Below are 17,814 nucleotides of genomic sequence, written 5' to 3'. Positions count from 1 at the left end.
ATGTTAAAACATTTGTAAAGTCATGTGACGTCTGCCAGCGTACTACTCCAAAAGGGAAGGTCGGCGTCGCCCCATTAGGAAATATGCCTATTATTGGCACGCCATTCCAGAGGGCGGCAGTGGACATCATTGGGCCGCTACAACCAGCCTCAGACAAGGGCAATAGGTATATCTTAACAATGATAGACTTCGCAACCCGGTACGCCGATGCAGTAGCTCTACCGAGCCTCGACAGTGTCCACGTTGCAGAGGGTTTACTGGAAATGTTTTCCAGAGTCGGTTTCGAAGACGTTTCGGAGAAAGAGCTTCCGAGGGTTTGGTTATATTTCTCTCAAAAATATATTTGTGTTTTGTTTTTTTATCGGCAGCGACAATGTTTGAAACAAACTTTGTTCCAAAAAAATTTAGTGAAGGAACTGCTCAGGAGGGATTACAAGTATAAATAAGCGGGAACAAGGTGAACTTGCATAAAGTGCAAAAACGTAAATCACAGGCTACAGAGACACGCAAAAGTGCTGGTAAAGAAACTGTACAAAATGTTTTGCACTTTCCCACCTTCATAAATTTTATTACTGCTCCTTTTTGGAGCCGAAAGAAAGCAATTCCGACGGTCGTAACTGTGGCGTGGTTCAGCCCCTTAACAGGCGTTGTGGGCTTTGCGCGCAACATGGCATCTGCAGGAACGCCATTTCAAACTGCTTCGATGGGTCTCTAGAGCAGCCAGAATCCAGATGTTAGACTCAATGCAACCAAGACTAGTTTTTGTTTCACGCCAAACATGTCGTAAATTGTCACTTGTTTGCCTCGAATCACGCGTCCAGTCACCTCTTATGGCTAGTACTCTCCATTGCTGACGTGGGGGCCGGGCGTTGAGAATGCGTAGTGGTCAGCGGCAGAATGTGCAAATAGACACAGCATTTGTATAGCCATCGTGATAACAAGCCCGTCCTGTAAGGTGAACTTGCGGGAGCGGATACCATTGCCCCCATTTCTGTGGATTTCACTTATCCCAATCAGATTCGAACTTCGGGAATGATTTTCTGCAGCGTAAGCGAGCACGATGTTACCCCCACTCAATTCAGTAATCATCCTTCTGTCAGAAAAATGCACAGATCCCGTTGAATGAGGTGCTCCTTTACGACCTGTTTGAGAGATTTTCATGCGGTTGTTTGCTACGTCGTCCAATTAGGAAAGTGACCTTTACGCCTTTGACTAACGTCAGAGTTTACTGCTCATTAGACATAGCAGTGAACTTTTTCCACTCAGAAGGTGTGTGCTGTTAGCATATATAGAATTCTCCTATGCCAACTTGATGGGTGGTATTTGCCTGGAATTTACAAGGGCTCCAATTTTGGTTAAAACAGTTAGACGGCTGTTGTTATAGAGTAAGAATGACTTACCCAAAGTTTTTCTTGTGTATCTGTACAGCTCTCATGAAACGAACGTACCACATGATACAGGGCAGGCCATCAGACCTCATAAGCTCCATGTGTTTCTGCTGTGCGTAGCGACGTGATTTTGGAGAAACATGCAGTGAAGATGCTACAGAAGAACCGTAAGCGGAGGGAGCCAGAAACCACTCATACAATGGCGGCGGAGATTAGAAACCGACTGCACGACGACCAATAATGAGCAATGTGTTGCCCTCATTCTCATGCGAGCCGCTTTTTCTATTCATTTTATTCAACAGAGCGCCACTAAAAAGCGTTTTTGAAACTGTTTTAGATATATAAATAATTGTCACCGGATCGGCCTACCGGCGTTATAAAGTCAAAAAACACCTAAACAATGTTTCTGAACTTATTTCAGTGATCAGTTTTCGATTTGCAGCGCCTGAGGGTTACCCTCGCAACGAGCGCTATGTAGCTTTTGGGTTGTGGTACGATGAGCGCGTGTAAAGTGGTCCAGCGTGTAGGGGAACTGAGAATAGATTAGTCAATGACAAGCAGTGATCACGAAGGCAAGCTCTACACTGACTTGTTCAGAACCGCTTTCGCCGGTTCAAGTTTGTATTACAGTTAAGCCTGGATATAACGAATCTCTATATAGGAAATTTTGTGGATATCACGAAATTTTGATTCCCTATTTTGACAGCCATCGAAGCGCATGTTTTTGCAACCTCTATGCAACGATGGTGTTATCACGGCTTACTTTGATGTAACGAATTAACTACGCTGAGCACTGATTGTTTGTTGCACTTTTTCAGGAAAATAGGCTAAATGAATGCTATAATTTAGTGATTTTCACCTGCACCGCATACTACCGTGCGTTTTCTGAAGTGCGAGACGTGTTGGTTAGTTGCTCTCATGCCTGTCGGCGCATCTCCACTACTATCTCTTGTCTATTTTCCTCGGCGATACGTTCCGCCTCCATGAAACGAGAACTTTTGTCTTTTGAAGACACGTTCACACTTTCAAATGCTTTCTCCGCCGTCCATAAAGAAGAACGTCGCCGCCTGGTACAGTATCCCAAATAGCACCCTCTCAGCAATTTTGAGCATTGACAAGACGATCGCTGAAAACATTTTTATTTTTTCGTTACCATTCTTATTCAAACCGATCACCGGTGATCGAATATTTATATTGCTTATTTTAACTTGTCGTAATAGTTTCTCGTACATCTAATGCGGCCAGTGGTTAGTCTCGGCACTGCACTTTTAGCATCAGTTTAAATTTTTTATCTCCGGTGACATTTACATTTTTGACGACGATTTCTTTAGAAGTGGAGGCGCGTAGGTTTTTCAGGAAGGGGGCGTGGATGCTGCACTTGGCAAAAAAAGATGCAGATCGTGGTTAGGCTGCATTACCAGAAAATGTTTTTGTGAAAAGGCTCCTGGCAAGTCAAGTACCAAATGTTGCTTTCTGCTTTGTAATCTGACAGCATTTCTAGGTGATAATTACTTGAAAATGACTCCAGCTATCAACTATTATTCTTCGGTGTCCAGCATGTCTAGCCAGTGTGCCTGGCATATTCAGCCAGTTTCCAGCAGTTTAGGTTTTATTTTTGCATAGTGAAATTTATATTTGGCGGTACTATGCAGTTACCCATCTACAAACTCATTTGCAATGGCGCCTCCATTGCCTGCTATTGTTCCTCGAAATAAGCATGCCGCTAGTGCTCCCACTTTATCTACACCTCACTTCTGCGACAACTGCTTCCGCGGAAAGTCGAAAGATAACACGAAATTGTCGGGTATCAGTTTAGACAAGTAGAACGCTTAAAATTGGCCTCGAACACCACCAGCTGTTCACCGGCCAGTTTCAGTTTCATACGAGAGTCTTTCCGGAAGTCTAGTATTCCTTAGTAGCAGAACGATCTATTCTCACAAAGTCTCCAACAGCCTTGTAATTGTTTCTTTTCGAAATTGTTAGGTGGCGGTGCAATATAGTAGGCTCGCAGTCCTGAACTGGCTTTATAGCACGATGGCGGCTTGGTGAGAGCTTGCTGGGCACGGTTCTAGCGCATCGTACTTTATTCCTGCAAGCAGGGCTACCAAAGCGAGTCAGAACAGGATGATAAACAACAAATTATACACGTCAATGATATGTGATCATCAGACATCACCAAGCATCTACCAAGGAGTTTGGTTTTCAATTCCAAGCGGATTTTTTTAGCATCGCTTGATTGCCCTCAATATTGTTATGGTGATATTGATTTACAAGGTCGTTTTACTTCACGTGGAGGCTGATTGCCGAATTTGATAATGTCAAACTACCACACTTTTTTAAGAGAACCATCCGAAATAGCAAAACTTTAAATAGTGGTTAGGCTTTACCACAAGCCATGGGCACCACCCGGGCTAACCATTTTTTTTATATCTGAGAAAATTGCACCGCGCGACTCAAATTTTTTCCTAGGACGGGTTCTTGAAATGTTTACCTACAAAAGGTATATTCTCATTTTTTTGTATTACTAGTAGTTTATTATAACCAACTTGCTTTGTGTATTGTTTGCACATGGACAAAAATTGGGAATTCGATAATTCTTTTCGCAGTTATCATTTATGAAAACATTATTAAAACTGGTGTCGTTGCAAAGCGCGTGGAATCATCTGCATGTCACAGCAATGTGTGTCTAACCAATATGTACAGCGCAGAGAAAATGTTTTGTTAGACGCCTCAAAATTGGTCAATTTTCCACGCTAAGGAAAGAGTTACGCCACTTATTCAAATGCTTTAAGCAAACGCTTTCAGGAACCGAAAATGGTCGAAAGGCAAAAGTGATACCTAAGTTACATTTTTCACTCTTGCGGTAACCTTGCTTCTTTGGCGTGCGGGTAGAGACTAAGCTCGTAAGAAAGGAGTAGGTGCACATCACGCACTTCTTACTGTAAAACAATCCTTGGAGGTTGAGTTCAACGTCACTGATGTCTAGCATGTTGGTTTCAGTTCTGCTTCATTCACGGAAGCCTCAAAGCGAAACCTGCATGTCACGAAAACCTGCATGTAACAAAAATTGCGAGTCTTTGTCAGCTTAGTTATATCTAGGATTAATTGTACAGTTAAAACTGGATGTAACGAACCTTTGTTTAACGAATTCCTGGATTTAACGAAGTTTTTCGATCCCCATTCGTATTCCAATTGCAACCTCGGTGTTCGCGAACTCGGTGCAACGAGCGCATTGCGGCGCCTACATTTGATGCAACGAATTCGCTGTCCTGAGGAGCCATTGGTTTTTGACGCTTTTTCTGAAAATAGGCGGAAGAAGTGCACTATTTTAGCGAACTTAACCCGCACCGCAAACTACCCTTCGTTTTCACTGAAAGGTGCTTGGCGTGTCGGTTAGGTGCTAGGCCTGCTGCAGTCGCGCATCCCCACTGCTCTCCATTGTACCTGTTCGTTGGTAAGGAGCTCCGCTGCCATAAAACAAAATGTTTTGATTTTAAATGCAGAGCATTTCAGCAACTCACGATGTCACCCGCGTTGGCGTCCGTAGTCCGCGTCCGCATCGCTCCCCCTACACTATATAAAAAAATAATACTTGCCGGCGCCAGGTTTCGATCCTACGACTCTGCGGGCGGAACGCAAGGTACACGCTACTCTACCAACTGAGCCACAAGGCCGACACAGAACGGAAAGTTACGAACGTTCCCTACATCCTTGACTCATTCAACCGTCGGCCAGAGGTGCGCCCTCTCCCCCGCGTCCTCCTCGCCTTCTCTCCTCTCGCAACGCCCTCTCTCGCCGCGTTCGGTTCGGGCGCACAACAGGTGGGGACGTGCGCAACACCCTCTCTCGCCGCGTTAGGTTCGCGCGCAAGAACAGGTGGGGCGCTCGCATCGCGCTCTCTCGCCGCGGTCGGTTCGCGCTTAAACCACATATGTCGTTCGCGCGCGCTGCGGTCGCTAACATCTGTGGCGTGATCGTGACGTCAGCATCACGCGTTCGCGTGGTGGCGATTTCGGCGCTATAACACTCTCTCGCTGGGGGGCATTGGATTGGATTCGAATGGATTGGCTTGGATTGGCTTGGATTTGGATTGGATTAAAGTGGATTGTGTTGGATTGTGTTGCGTCATAGCCGCACCACGTTGCGTCATAGCCGCTCTACGTTGCGTCATAGCCGCGGCAGGGGGTTCACGGCACGTTTCACCATCGACTTCATCGACAATGTCTACGCTGGAAGACAGCAATTACTACAACAACAACCAATACGTAATGCATACGACTTGCAGGCGCGGCCCCCCGCAGAAATGCTCTGCATTTGATCGTGCCCCTCGCGAGGGGGATGTTTTTGATAGCTCTGCAGGATGGGACCCTGATTGATTGATTGTAGGGTTTAACGCGCCGACGCAACGGAGGCGATGAAGCGCGCCGTAGTGGAGGGCTCCGGATTAATTTTGACCACGTGGGGATCTTTATCGTGCGCCGAAGTTCTATTTTTCAAGACAAGTTGGCACCCTAGAATGCCTTTTGTGCCGGCGACAAAGGACGTCGTCATCCGGTAGAATATCCTAGCAAGCACACCTCTTCTTAACGTTCAGCGCGGCAAAGAGCATCAAGAAGGCGAAAAGCTCAATTGAGCATGTATTTGGCTCTTGAAATGGGCAAGGGCACCAAAAGAGTGAAAAGGCGAACGTGATACGTAAGTTACGTTTGTGCATTTGAGGGTAAGTGACTTTGCCTTTCGAAGTGCCGCGTAGCGACAATGTTCGTGGGAAAGCCTCAGGAGCAAATGATGCAGTTTATCACTGCGAAAAACCTTTAGAACCCAGTTACCCACACTGATATCCGCTATTTTGATTTCATTTCTCCTTCATTCACGCGAGCCGCCTCGACTCCAAACCTGCACGTAACAAAAAATCGCGAATTTTTGTCAAGTTCGTTCCACCCATGTTTTACCGTACTTCTTGAAATATAAACTGTGTTATAGCCGGCTCTCCGAATTGCCTGGCGTTCTCCCAAGTTGGGTCTACTTTTTGCTCACCCTAGTGGGTACAACTATCGGGCAGAAATTTAATCAATTGCAGATATGACAATTTGTGGTGTGCCGGTAGATTGATTGTTTGTTTTACCCCTTGGTGAAGTGGCGCTCTTGTCAGACGAAGACACCTCGTAGACTGTCGACACAAAAGAAGAAACTGTACGGAAATCCCCATGTGCCATCTGTAGTGGGGCCATTTGAAATGCGCTCCATCTCATTTTATTGGGTCGAAATCAAATTTTCTTTCGCGTGTTTGCCTCGCCTACGACACTTTTTTTGCTGTTACTTGACCCGTGCTAATCACGAGCCGCGAAACGTGTCAATTCTTTCTATCCAAATGCCTTTCATTGCAAATAATTTCGTTAAATAATAGTCCTGTCGTGCATTATGCCGGGTTAGCCGCGAGATTACGATGAAAGCGAACAAAAAATACAGTGAAGAAAGCTGGTCTTCCTTAAAAGAAAATCTATAAGGGAAAAATTAAAAGGCAACGTAAACGCAGCCTAGAAAACAGTGAACACTCAAATTGAACGAACAAAAACCATAGGCGACGTTGGACTATTACACGTCCTTCTATACAAACCCAAGCCGTTCCCTGATTAATTTTTAGATGCGAAGCAGCATATGGTGGCGCCTGTTCCCTCTGCCGTTGTGTGGGCGCCGTTGTGCGGCGTCCACACCCCCACTGCGAATGCCTAGCCAGGCACCGCTGATGATGATTGTTGCAGGACGCCCCCAGGGATTGGCCAACCAAAGAATCCCTCACGAGGTAGCTTCGCCTTCAACCACAGTCGTAATTTTCCGTAGGAGAACACCCTTCCACAACGCCACGGTGAGTGCCACGGGCAACGCCGCCAGTAACGCCACCTGCAACTCCAGCGTCAATGCCAGTGTCAGCGCCGCAGACAGCTCAGCCGAGAAGAGGGCACAACAAGAAGAACAAGAAGAAGAAGAAGCAGCACCTCCTCCTGCCCTGATCGTCTACCCGGAACACGAAGAAGCCGGCCTCATACCGAGCCAAGACTTGGTGCGCCTGATCAAACACGTGAGTTCGTGCTTGGCCGTGCGCAAGCGCCACGACATCGTGGACCGGGATGACTACTACCACTGGAAGAGAATGACAAAAGCGGAACAACATCAGCTACTGCGCGAGATCAACCACGGGCACACGACGCCGTCAGCAGCTCCGTTACGGCTCTTCTTCGCCGGACCGGCCGCTTGCGGCAAGACGTTCGTCCTCCGGCTTGCCATGGACCTCTACAACCGGTACAGCAACACCGGCAACAACACCGACTACGAGACGTTCGTCATCTGCGCGAGAACCGCCAAGGCGGCTGTGGCAGTGGGAGGAACCACGGTGCACGCGGCTTTCAAGCTCTCTCGTAACACCACCGGCCACAACAATGACGGAGGCCTCAGCGCCAGCGAGTTGAACACCTTCCGCGTGGCCTTCCGCAACGTGAAATCCGTGATCATAGCCGAGGTGAACATGATGTCTGCGGAGAACCTAAACGCAGTCGACAAGAGTCGACCCCATGTCTCCTTCGCATACTACTCAGGACTCCCCTACGGGACGATGGTGAATTTTGTTATTGTACTACGCATAAAGGCACCCACAATTGTTACTAAAACCTCCACTACACAAGTGTGCGTGTATTTTCAGCTCTTTTTTCTCGGCAGCAATAGTTCGCAGGATCGTATTGGTTGTTGACTGCGCTTATCTGGGCTTCTTACCCACCGCTTCGCGTTACCAGCACATTATAAAAGCAGTGGAAGAAAGAACTTGCAGTTGTAGTTTTCTGTAACACAAAAACCACCACTTTTTATCAAACACCCAAATTAGTTACAAAATATAGCTGCCATTTCACACAGAATAACTCTACACGCACTACAAGGTGTAGCCTGCTTCCAGATATGAGCGACATCATGTTATTTGGTGCCGTTTACGAAGACGGATACTTCACTTGCGTTTATGGTGTTCAGAAAAATACACCCCTTCTGCCTAGAGGCTTTGGGTTTGAATCGTAGGTCTTCCCGGCTTTGATTTTTTTAAACTGGCAACCTTTTATGATTTTATTTTGCATTAGCGTTGCCACTTTTTGCTGAAGCGATCTATCAATTTGCTATAGTTTTCAGCCCCATTTTCCTTAGCTGTAGTGGCACGTTTTAGATCAGTTTTGGCACGGGTCGCCTGAAGCACTGGTCTGCACTCAAAGACCTTTCTTTTTCAAGCAATTACCTAACTTATTGACCTTATATGCCGTATTTTCGATGATGCCTTGCAGCCATACGCAGTATTTTTGACGGGGTAACGTGGGCTGGTACTTGTAAGTCACTGTCCACAGTGTGTGTTGAAACAGTGTAATATTTCGGAAAATAATGATGGGGCGCGTGTAGCCATGCAGGTAGGTTTGCACGCTGTCCCGCATAAAGCCGCAGCCTGTGATTTGTACTAGTAATCGTTTGATGCCTTGAGGATATACTTGAGATTTATGAGGTAATGCGTCAGGCGTAGGATGAACTAAATCCATACTAGCTGAGCATAATATTACTTTGAAATCAGTTAGTGGCACATTCGCCGGCTTTGCGGTTCCGATCACACTAACATCGACTAGGGCCGATTTCGGCACTGTATCAAGGATGAGAACTGCGGGAGAAGGCTGCTAGACACGACGAAGTGGGGGAAAGATCTGAGGTGGCCTAATAGGATTAAAAGGAATAGGAATAATAGGTGACAAATAAAGGAACGGTTGGAGCTATAGTGCATGTTGAATATAAGGTAGGTCCGTCTGACAATACCATTGTGCCATTTACTCAACGTAATAGTTCCAATGACAGCATATTTATTATGCCTACCGGTGAGCGTGACGTGTTTAACGCATTCATGTGCTTTTCAAATAGCAAAGCGTTGTATACAGAAGACTTTCAAACAAAGCCAATTAAAAATGTAGCGAATTCCACGAAGAAATTGCCAAATAAAATTATACGCGCCAGGGTGTGTGCTATTTATAAAAGGATTGAGCGAAATTCTTCCGTCAATTCCGGACCCATATTAATGGTTCTTGTTTTACCACCACAGATATGTAAAGTTTCAGCTCCACGTGGAGAGACCAGAAAACCCAGCCCAGCTAGGCAGACGTGAGAGTGCGCCTCGTGAGAAGTGTCCAGCTTCGGCCAGCTCCATCTCTGAGCAGTGTTTGCGGAATCATAACTCGCGTGCTGTTCGGCTCGCCAGTTCACGTGCGATCACGACTGAAGTGGGGCGCACAGACGCCCAGATCGCGCTACAGACGCCGTGTTCACAAAGCCGGTTGTCGCGGGTTCAAGCACGTGCTAATGCTGCCCACTTCGGCACGAATATGAAAGACTGCCGACAAAACAGTTCGAGCCTACCAGTCATAGAGAACTTTCACCAGCAAGTTCAGAAATTCATATGAGGTGAAACACTCTGGTATCTGACGGGGGGAGTGGGGCGCTTGCTCTACTGTATCTCCAGCCTTGTAGCACTAGTGAAAAGTGCGCCAATATATTTCTCTGAGGGACAGGAGTAAAGAATATATTCCCATCTGACAATATATTTTGACGTGCTTATTACTATATCGGACTTTCGGTTCTGTTTCCGAAAGTGCACGTCTGCCGAACTGCATAATTATCTATAAAAGAACACATTTCCAATGGTATCAACGGTAACATGTTTCGAGTCATGTGTATTTCTTTATTTTAGGAAAGCGCTTGATTGCCTCATTCAAAAAGTGTTGCTAACCAAAGTCATCTCTCGGAGAATTCGTGGAATGCCGTCATTGTTACGCGAGTCGTACTTAAGCAACAGAACACAAGCTAATTTTGTAATATCGAGAAATCGACCTTTCAACAAATAATTCTGGCCTACCCCAAGCAATTGTCCTGTGTCTATTGTTACTCATCAGATACATAATAGGCATACTGAGTACGGCTACAGGCCAGAAATGTGTAATGTATCCTGATGATAATACTTTCCTTTTTTCATACGTAATTGTACATTCATACAGCCATCATACATAAGTGCAACGCAGTACAAAATGCATGATCAACTTGTTTAAAATTAAAATAAATAAAAAAATTACGAAATAAAAGCGCCAATTTGCACGAAATATTATGGTACATTGACGACCATCCAACAGAAATTGTCAAAACGAACAAAATTCTTGAAGTTCATTTCACGTGCCATCTAAGCTTAGGTGCCCATACAGGCTGTCTCTGTGAAAGCTTTCATGTGGCTGCAGTACGCTACCAACATTTCCCTGCGCACTTCCTGTAAATGTTTCATTTGGTTTACTATTCGTTATTCTACGCACAACTAAATTTCTCTTGCTCAATGTACAGCAATAAAACTAAGTCAAACAAGCAAAAATATTTCCCACAAAAAAAATGGTCCCACTGATACACAATATTACGCGACTGCTTACAGCACACATTAATTTACCCTTGTAAAGATCTATGAAATTCTCCGGCCCCCCCCCCCCCTCTAGTACCAAAAATTCTATATCTTCATTTGCAGACTCGCAATACCGGACTTCAAATATAAACAGACGACGTCATGATGTCTGGACCGTTTATTTCAGTTGCAATTATAATCTACAAATGCTAGCCGATAAGATTCCTTTGGTTTTGGGTAAACATCCGTACATCGCCAAATTCTGAGAAGTCTTCTAATTACTTCTGTGTTTGCGTATGTTGAGATTTGTGGGATAAATTTTTGGCACGCATGTTTTAAGGAACCTCAAGAAATGGAATTCTCCCGTTGTCTGTTTTTTGTGTGCGCTGTTAGAAGTATTGTGAGCATTTGACAATGCGTTAACCTTTTTATTGCTTTATTTTCTAATATTATTTCGGTATATTCAAATGTACATTTGTATCTGTGTGATTATGCTCGTTGCTGAGCGTCGCAATGGCTTGTCGGGCTTCGTAAAGCTGCTTATGCAGCTTTTACCCAGGAAACCACACCGATTTTAACGGAAAATGAAATGAATTTCATTCAATACAAGATAAAACGGTATGCAAAGGCATGACAGGAGGGGTACGGAATGGTGTGTTAAAAGAAAAAAGGTGAGGACAGTAAGAAGAGGTAGGGTTGGTGAAGGAAAGAGGGGTGGAGGAATGTTGTAGAAGAAACTGACACTACTGCACGCGAAATGAAAAAAGATGAAAGAGTTTTAGGAGGGAATGAAAGAAGGACGTGGAGAGTTAGGGAAAACCTCCCACTTAGGCCAATGTGGCCTGCGCGGGTGGTTGAAGGGGTTTGCTGAAGTGGGTGCCATCACAACCTAGATGCACAAAAAAACACCATTTTTGGCAGATCGGCAGATTAACCAAACTTTAGAGTTCTAAGTTACGTCGTAATGTAGAATAGAAAACACATCAAAAGCTTTAGTGCCCCGTCATTGCACTCGGAAGACATAAAGAGGCTTGTTCTCTAAATATTACCCACCAAGACAATATCAATGGGGTGCCTTTATCAAAGTTTTCTTCCAGCAGTTTGTATCGCCTACTGCCAACTTTCTGGTTATTCAGCCTTTCTGGTTTAGCATGTGGGATCATTGGTACCGAAGTGGTGTAGAATAAAATCGTCCAACACTTTCGTAAAAACCATGGGTCATTCCGCCCTGATTGCTTCTTGAGCGCTCGGTGTTTTCTTCTGGTAGGTTTAAGGGCAGCCTTTTAGGCGTCCTCCTTAGTGCGCACTCGTACTTTTACTCTTCCATTAGCCTAGCCCTAGATTTCCATTAGACCGGCTGTACAATGAAGTAGTTTGTAAATAATCTGCACAACACAGTAAACGCTGCTGAATTCGAAATTCAATTATTCGCATTTATGGATGATTCAAACTACGTGACTTCGTCCAGCCCAGTAGACATAGAAGTATGTGTATCAATAAGTCCGTTACTTGGAACCTGAGTAGGTTCAGCCACAGATAATTCTGACTACGTCCCATCGCGCCGGCGCCTTGGGGACTGCCACATGACCACAGGAACATGTTGTGTTCGCACAAGGCTGCGCAGAACGGAGAAGCAAAATCGGGTAACACCAATCTCAATCAAATATAGCAGACGTTTTGGAAGATGCATTCTTTGTGAACTATGTCGATGAGGACGCAATGGTGTGTGTGGTGCGCTGAACGAGGAGCAAGGCATTCCGCCGGTCAGAAACGCAGAACCTGTCGCTGCAAACGACAACCAAGAAGACGCGGATGAAGTGTAGCGCGGCCGTCCACTCAGAAGTAAAGACACCGTGGAATGCAGCTCGTCGCTTCGTCAGGTTTAAATAAGGCCAGAAGGAGGCCTTGAGCAATAGTCGCTGCTTGATAGAGCGGAAAGAGGTGTCTGTTTTCTCGGAGGACAAAAAGCTGACTGAAAGGAAGGAATTTTGCAAGCATGAAATTGTTGACATGCCTAGTGCTTTAAAATTGCAGCGTTAGTTCTTACTGACATTTCCTTCCAACTTTCAATAACTCTAACTCAGATGGCTTCTCGTTGTGGTTCGAATTACCGAGCTTTTACTGTATAGTCGAATTTATTTTTCAGTTAAATCAAGATCCACTGCTTCAAACACGTAACACTAAATTTTACAATAAGAAAAACAAAAACTGGGGAAAAGTCGCACTGCAGGCGCGTTTACCATCCATGAAAACGAAACGTACATGTTGTTGCGGCGTTGTCATCTCCCTGCTGACAATCCGTTGCTGCGTACGGGAAGGCATACCCGAGCCGAACTCCGCCGCCTGCGACCTACGTGTGGTAGCGTGGTGAAGCGAGCGGCCAGCCAATGTTGCTGCCTCGAGAAGATCAGAAGCCGAAGGCAAACGTATCCTGTTTACTTCATGGCGAGAGATGTGCCGAAGCCAAAGAAAAATGTCTCGACGGGCGAGGTTACAGTACAGGACTCGAGCAGATTGACAGCATTGATTCACTGCTGAAACAGGAATGAACTACAGTGCTTGGGAAGTGTTATTTATACCCAAAGTGCCAATGCTCAAAAAAAGCGTGCCCTATAGATTGTGCACACGAAACCAATGGCACAGACACAAAAACACTCTTTCCATAGTTCGTGAGAGGTCGGTATTAGCGACGTACGCTGATTCCGAGAGAGGGAAGAGAGGTCTCCGCAGCGGGCGCGGGACTTCCGCGTTCTTCGGACAAGTTGAAGCCTTCCTCGCCTTTCCCGATAGCGAGGCGCCAGCGATCCAGGCCTATAGCGATGCGCTGAATCCGTCGGCTGCTAGCGTCAGTCACCAACAGTGGGGCCTGCTTGAAAGGCGCACGCAGTGGAGGCTTCGCCGTGCAGCCGAGGAGTATTGCAAAAAGCACTGGGGAGGGCTGATTCGTAACAATGTCTGGAAATATTTAAACGGCCCCAAATAAACACAATACAGTGGAACCCCGCTGATACGTCCCCCGGACTTACGACGACCCTCTTACGACGGATCAACGCCATCCCTGCAAACTGCCCTTAGAAACAACGAATTAAAAATCCCGATGATATGACTTCCGGCTGCCGGCGGTCAGCTTAATACGACGAACCCTGGCGCGGATAAACCTACAATATTCCTACATTTTACACATTCATCATATTTGGGCTGCCTCACCCGACATTTCTTTATTCTGAACGGCCGCATGACTTTACTTGATCTACAAAGGTCCGCATGCGGGCCAGACCACTTGCTGAACAGACGCAAGCAAGCAGGCGGGTACTCGTGAGCGGGGGTTAACCTTCAGCGGCTACTCGCGGCAGCAGTACGCCAACTGCCAACAACGGGAAAACGAAGTTAGGTACAATGCGGACCGTGAATTTGAAACTCCCATCGGTCCGCTGCAGAATATTGAAACCCCATACAACGCAACCCCACTGCGATGACCGAACAAACGCTTTCCCCACCAGCTCGATCCAATTTTCTTCCTTTTAAGACGCTCCTCTCTCCATGTCTCTGCTCTCTGGGTATCTGTGGCTTTAAAAGCCGCGTTGTCATTCCGCTGCTTCTTTAACTAGGTTGACTCGATTCATACGCGTCCGCGACGAGGTTCTACGCACGTGTGCATTGGCATTACCATTTTGCGTCACTCGCTGCACCCCGCAGTGAGTAACCACGCCATACGTGTTCCGAAACACGACTTAGTAGCGAAGTTTAAATTATTTTATGTATTTCGCATTGCTGTGTCTTTTGGGAAGCGAAAACAACTATGTGCTCAGCACTGTGACCCGATATAGGCGGCACGGGACTGTTCAAATTGTGTCTCTACCGTGTACGGAAATGCTATATTTTTAATTTCCGTATGGTACTATCGCTTGTTTCGCTTAGCCTTGGCAGTTTTGCACTCGCTTTTCTTTTTCTCAATTAGCTCCACCACGTCGTCCTTATCTAGCTCGCGCAAGGCACAGGGCTGGCGGGCGATAAGTAGCGCCGAAAGGCACGGCTGTCGCTTAGCGCGCGGCGCATGACCGGCGGGATAGTTTGGATGTCGTGGAGGGTATGGGGGCACAACATAGGAGCTTTTTAAAGACCATAGTCTTTCTTGGGCTAATTAAACGCAGAAAGTTTGGTCTGTCTGTAGTCTGTCTGTCTACCCGTCTGTGTGTCGGTGACTCGATTCAGCCACCCGGCCAAAGTAAAATTGTTATTGCGCAATAGTCTTATATACTCACAGCCACATGTAAACGTCTAAGCCGGGTTTATATGTTCATACTTGTCAATTTGGTTGAACAAGAACAAGACATTACGCAAATATAACACAGGAAATTAGTACACAAAGGATATTTACAGTGTTCCTTTATTAAAAATTTATGAATGCTTGGTTTTTCGATAGCAAATGATATTCTACATATACTGCAGAAAACCGCCGCCTCCTGGTGGCATATAAAAAATCACGCGGTAACAGCAACAAAAGGTTCCACTAGCTAGGTTCCACGTTCTGCTTGGAATTGGAACACGCCATGCGGCTCTATAAATCTTCTAGTCGGCCTCCTCCATTCACGCACGTCTCCGACGTACTGCAGCGCTGGCATCGAGGAACCCGGCCTGTAGCAGTGGAACGCGGTAAATTCAAATAGCCTTGCGCAAACCTTTAGTGTGTTTGCATTGGAATGAGCGCGACGCTACAGGAAAAACATGAGGCGAGCGAGAAAGCAAAGGGGGGCATTTCCTTGGCAAATGTCTACAAAGACTATCGTCTTTTGACGACATTTGCAAGAAAAGGAGCAAATACGCGGCCAATTTTTTTAACTTGGGATGTCGCTTAACGTTCGCAAATCAAGAGAGAACGCGCAAAATATAGTAGTTTAAATAGGTTCTTAGCCCAGCTGTCACGTGAGACCATCTACTAGGCCAGTATTAACCCGCACCCCGGTAGTACGACGCTTCCTCGCGGTCCCTTGAAAGTCGTATTATCGGGGTTCCACTGTACAAGTTTGTTTTGTTCGAAAGATTTGATGTTTTACAGTTTCCTCGTTGCTTGCCCAGCGTCAAACGATATTTCCTCTACTAAGAAATTATTCGATTGAAGTCAAACTTTCAATTCTACCGCCGCATCATGGGCGTCGTGACGTTGAAAATGTCGTCCCCCGGAACTCCTTATTAAACCAAAGTTAGTATGTTTAAAACGGCCTCCGCCCAAAGGAAAAAAATGTTTTTTTATTAGCGTAATTACTGTCTCCCATCATAGCTGGGGTAAGGATAGCGCTGAGAAAAAAATGTCCTCACACAGTTTTTATCTGACAGGACGTGAACCTGGCTCATTGTGGCCATTTTTACTAATGGTGTCGTGGAATATCGTGTATGACTCAGCAGGAAGGGCAGTATGTGGCAATGTCGCTTATGCCCGTTGGCCACGCTCGTCGGGTCGGTTGCGTCGGGCGGGGTAGTGCGGGCCGTAGGCACTAGAGTTTTAGATGCGACGCTGAGAGGAGCATCTCTTGCCGGCGGCTCTGTCCTGCGTCCTTCGTCGCCGTCCGCGTCCGCACAGCTGCGTCTCTCCTCTGGTCACCCCTTTCCTCTCTCCGATAGCGAACCCTCTCGCCCAACATCTGCGGGCGCGTGGCGCAGCGCACTCTCACTCCGCTGGTGGGCGGCGTTGCGCGCGGCGCTCCGCGCTGTGTGCATGTGCAGTACCGTCTCTCTCCGCGGTCTCCTCAAAAGGTACTAGAATAAACTCAGTTTCAAAGTTCCGCCGGAGAGGCGGTCCACGTGGCGGTCGCGAGAACTAGTGGCGCTGCAGTCAAGTCTTGCGCTACTCCGGCACGTCGTCTGCTTCGGCGGCAGGCCGCCGCTGAACCCGACCGCGCCGGGCCGCCGCGCAGACGTACTGCGGCAGCTTTCTAGTAGTGCTATTTCTAAACCTAAATATCGATCATCTTTCCAGTCAACCAGCTTAAACGCCTTCATCCTTCTAGTCGACGTTACCGCATCACATTTGTTCATTGTTTAGGTTGAAATGCGTTGGGTCACCTGCATGCACTGACCTGCACGCGCAGCTCATTGGCTAGCTAAGAATCTACGGTCGGCCTATATTTTAACTGTCTACATTGCGTTTGACTTCATGTACGGTAGTTTTCAAGCCAATTCGCCTTTCTAGCGCAGTTTTTATAACTACTGCGCCGTCTTACCTCGACCAAAAACGACCCAACGAGTTTGTGAAAACAGTGCCTCTGTCCACGCGGCAATACGACAGTTTTTCTGAATATTGTCGGTGCGAGGTCCCGTTCACCAGCTACCGATGTATAGTTCCTATGCTAAACTTTTATATACACCGGGCTGGTCCCACCTCATCTCGCATTTGTTCACGCTGTTGTGTATACGAACATTAAATCACCAAAGATGGAAGTTCACTTCACAGTTCTGACACTCACAGTCAGTTGATCTGTGACAAATGCACTCAAATTTTGTGAGTTCACATTAAAGTTGGATCCGCAATTTAGAGGTGCACATGGTAGGCCTGAATTCATAACGGTCTTTGACCCCCATTTTGATATCTTGATCTCAAGAAATAGGTTCAGCTGGTCATACAAGACACCTCTCCGAAAGGCAAATCAGGCTTCAATGAAGACTTTTTTTGAAAAGGCTGAATGGTACATAACATGACGCAAGGATGCACAAAAAAATACAGTGTTTGAGGGCATCAAGAATACTGTATTTGCAGGTCTCCTAATATGTATGCACTCTGTCAGCACCTTTTGATGGGTTTGTGGCGACGGGGAGCTGCCGAATTCACTCACGCTCAGTATGTCTCAGTACCACATCAAAATATTTTTTGGTTGCGTAAAAAGCAAAGGGAGGCTAAAACAACAGCACTGTTGCGTGTCAATTTACAGCTGCCTACAAGCGTCTTTTTATTAGAAGAGAAGTTGCATCATCAGGTACTGGAAA

This window comes from Haemaphysalis longicornis, unplaced genomic scaffold (assembly GCF_048455015.1).
Source record: "Haemaphysalis longicornis isolate Haplotype H1 unplaced genomic scaffold, Haemaphysalis longicornis Haplotype H1 scaffold_3, whole genome shotgun sequence".
Classification (NCBI taxonomy): Eukaryota; Metazoa; Arthropoda; class Arachnida; order Ixodida; family Ixodidae; genus Haemaphysalis; species Haemaphysalis longicornis.
The sequence above is the reverse complement of the archived record's forward strand: the minus strand, read 5'-3'. Positions refer to the sequence as shown.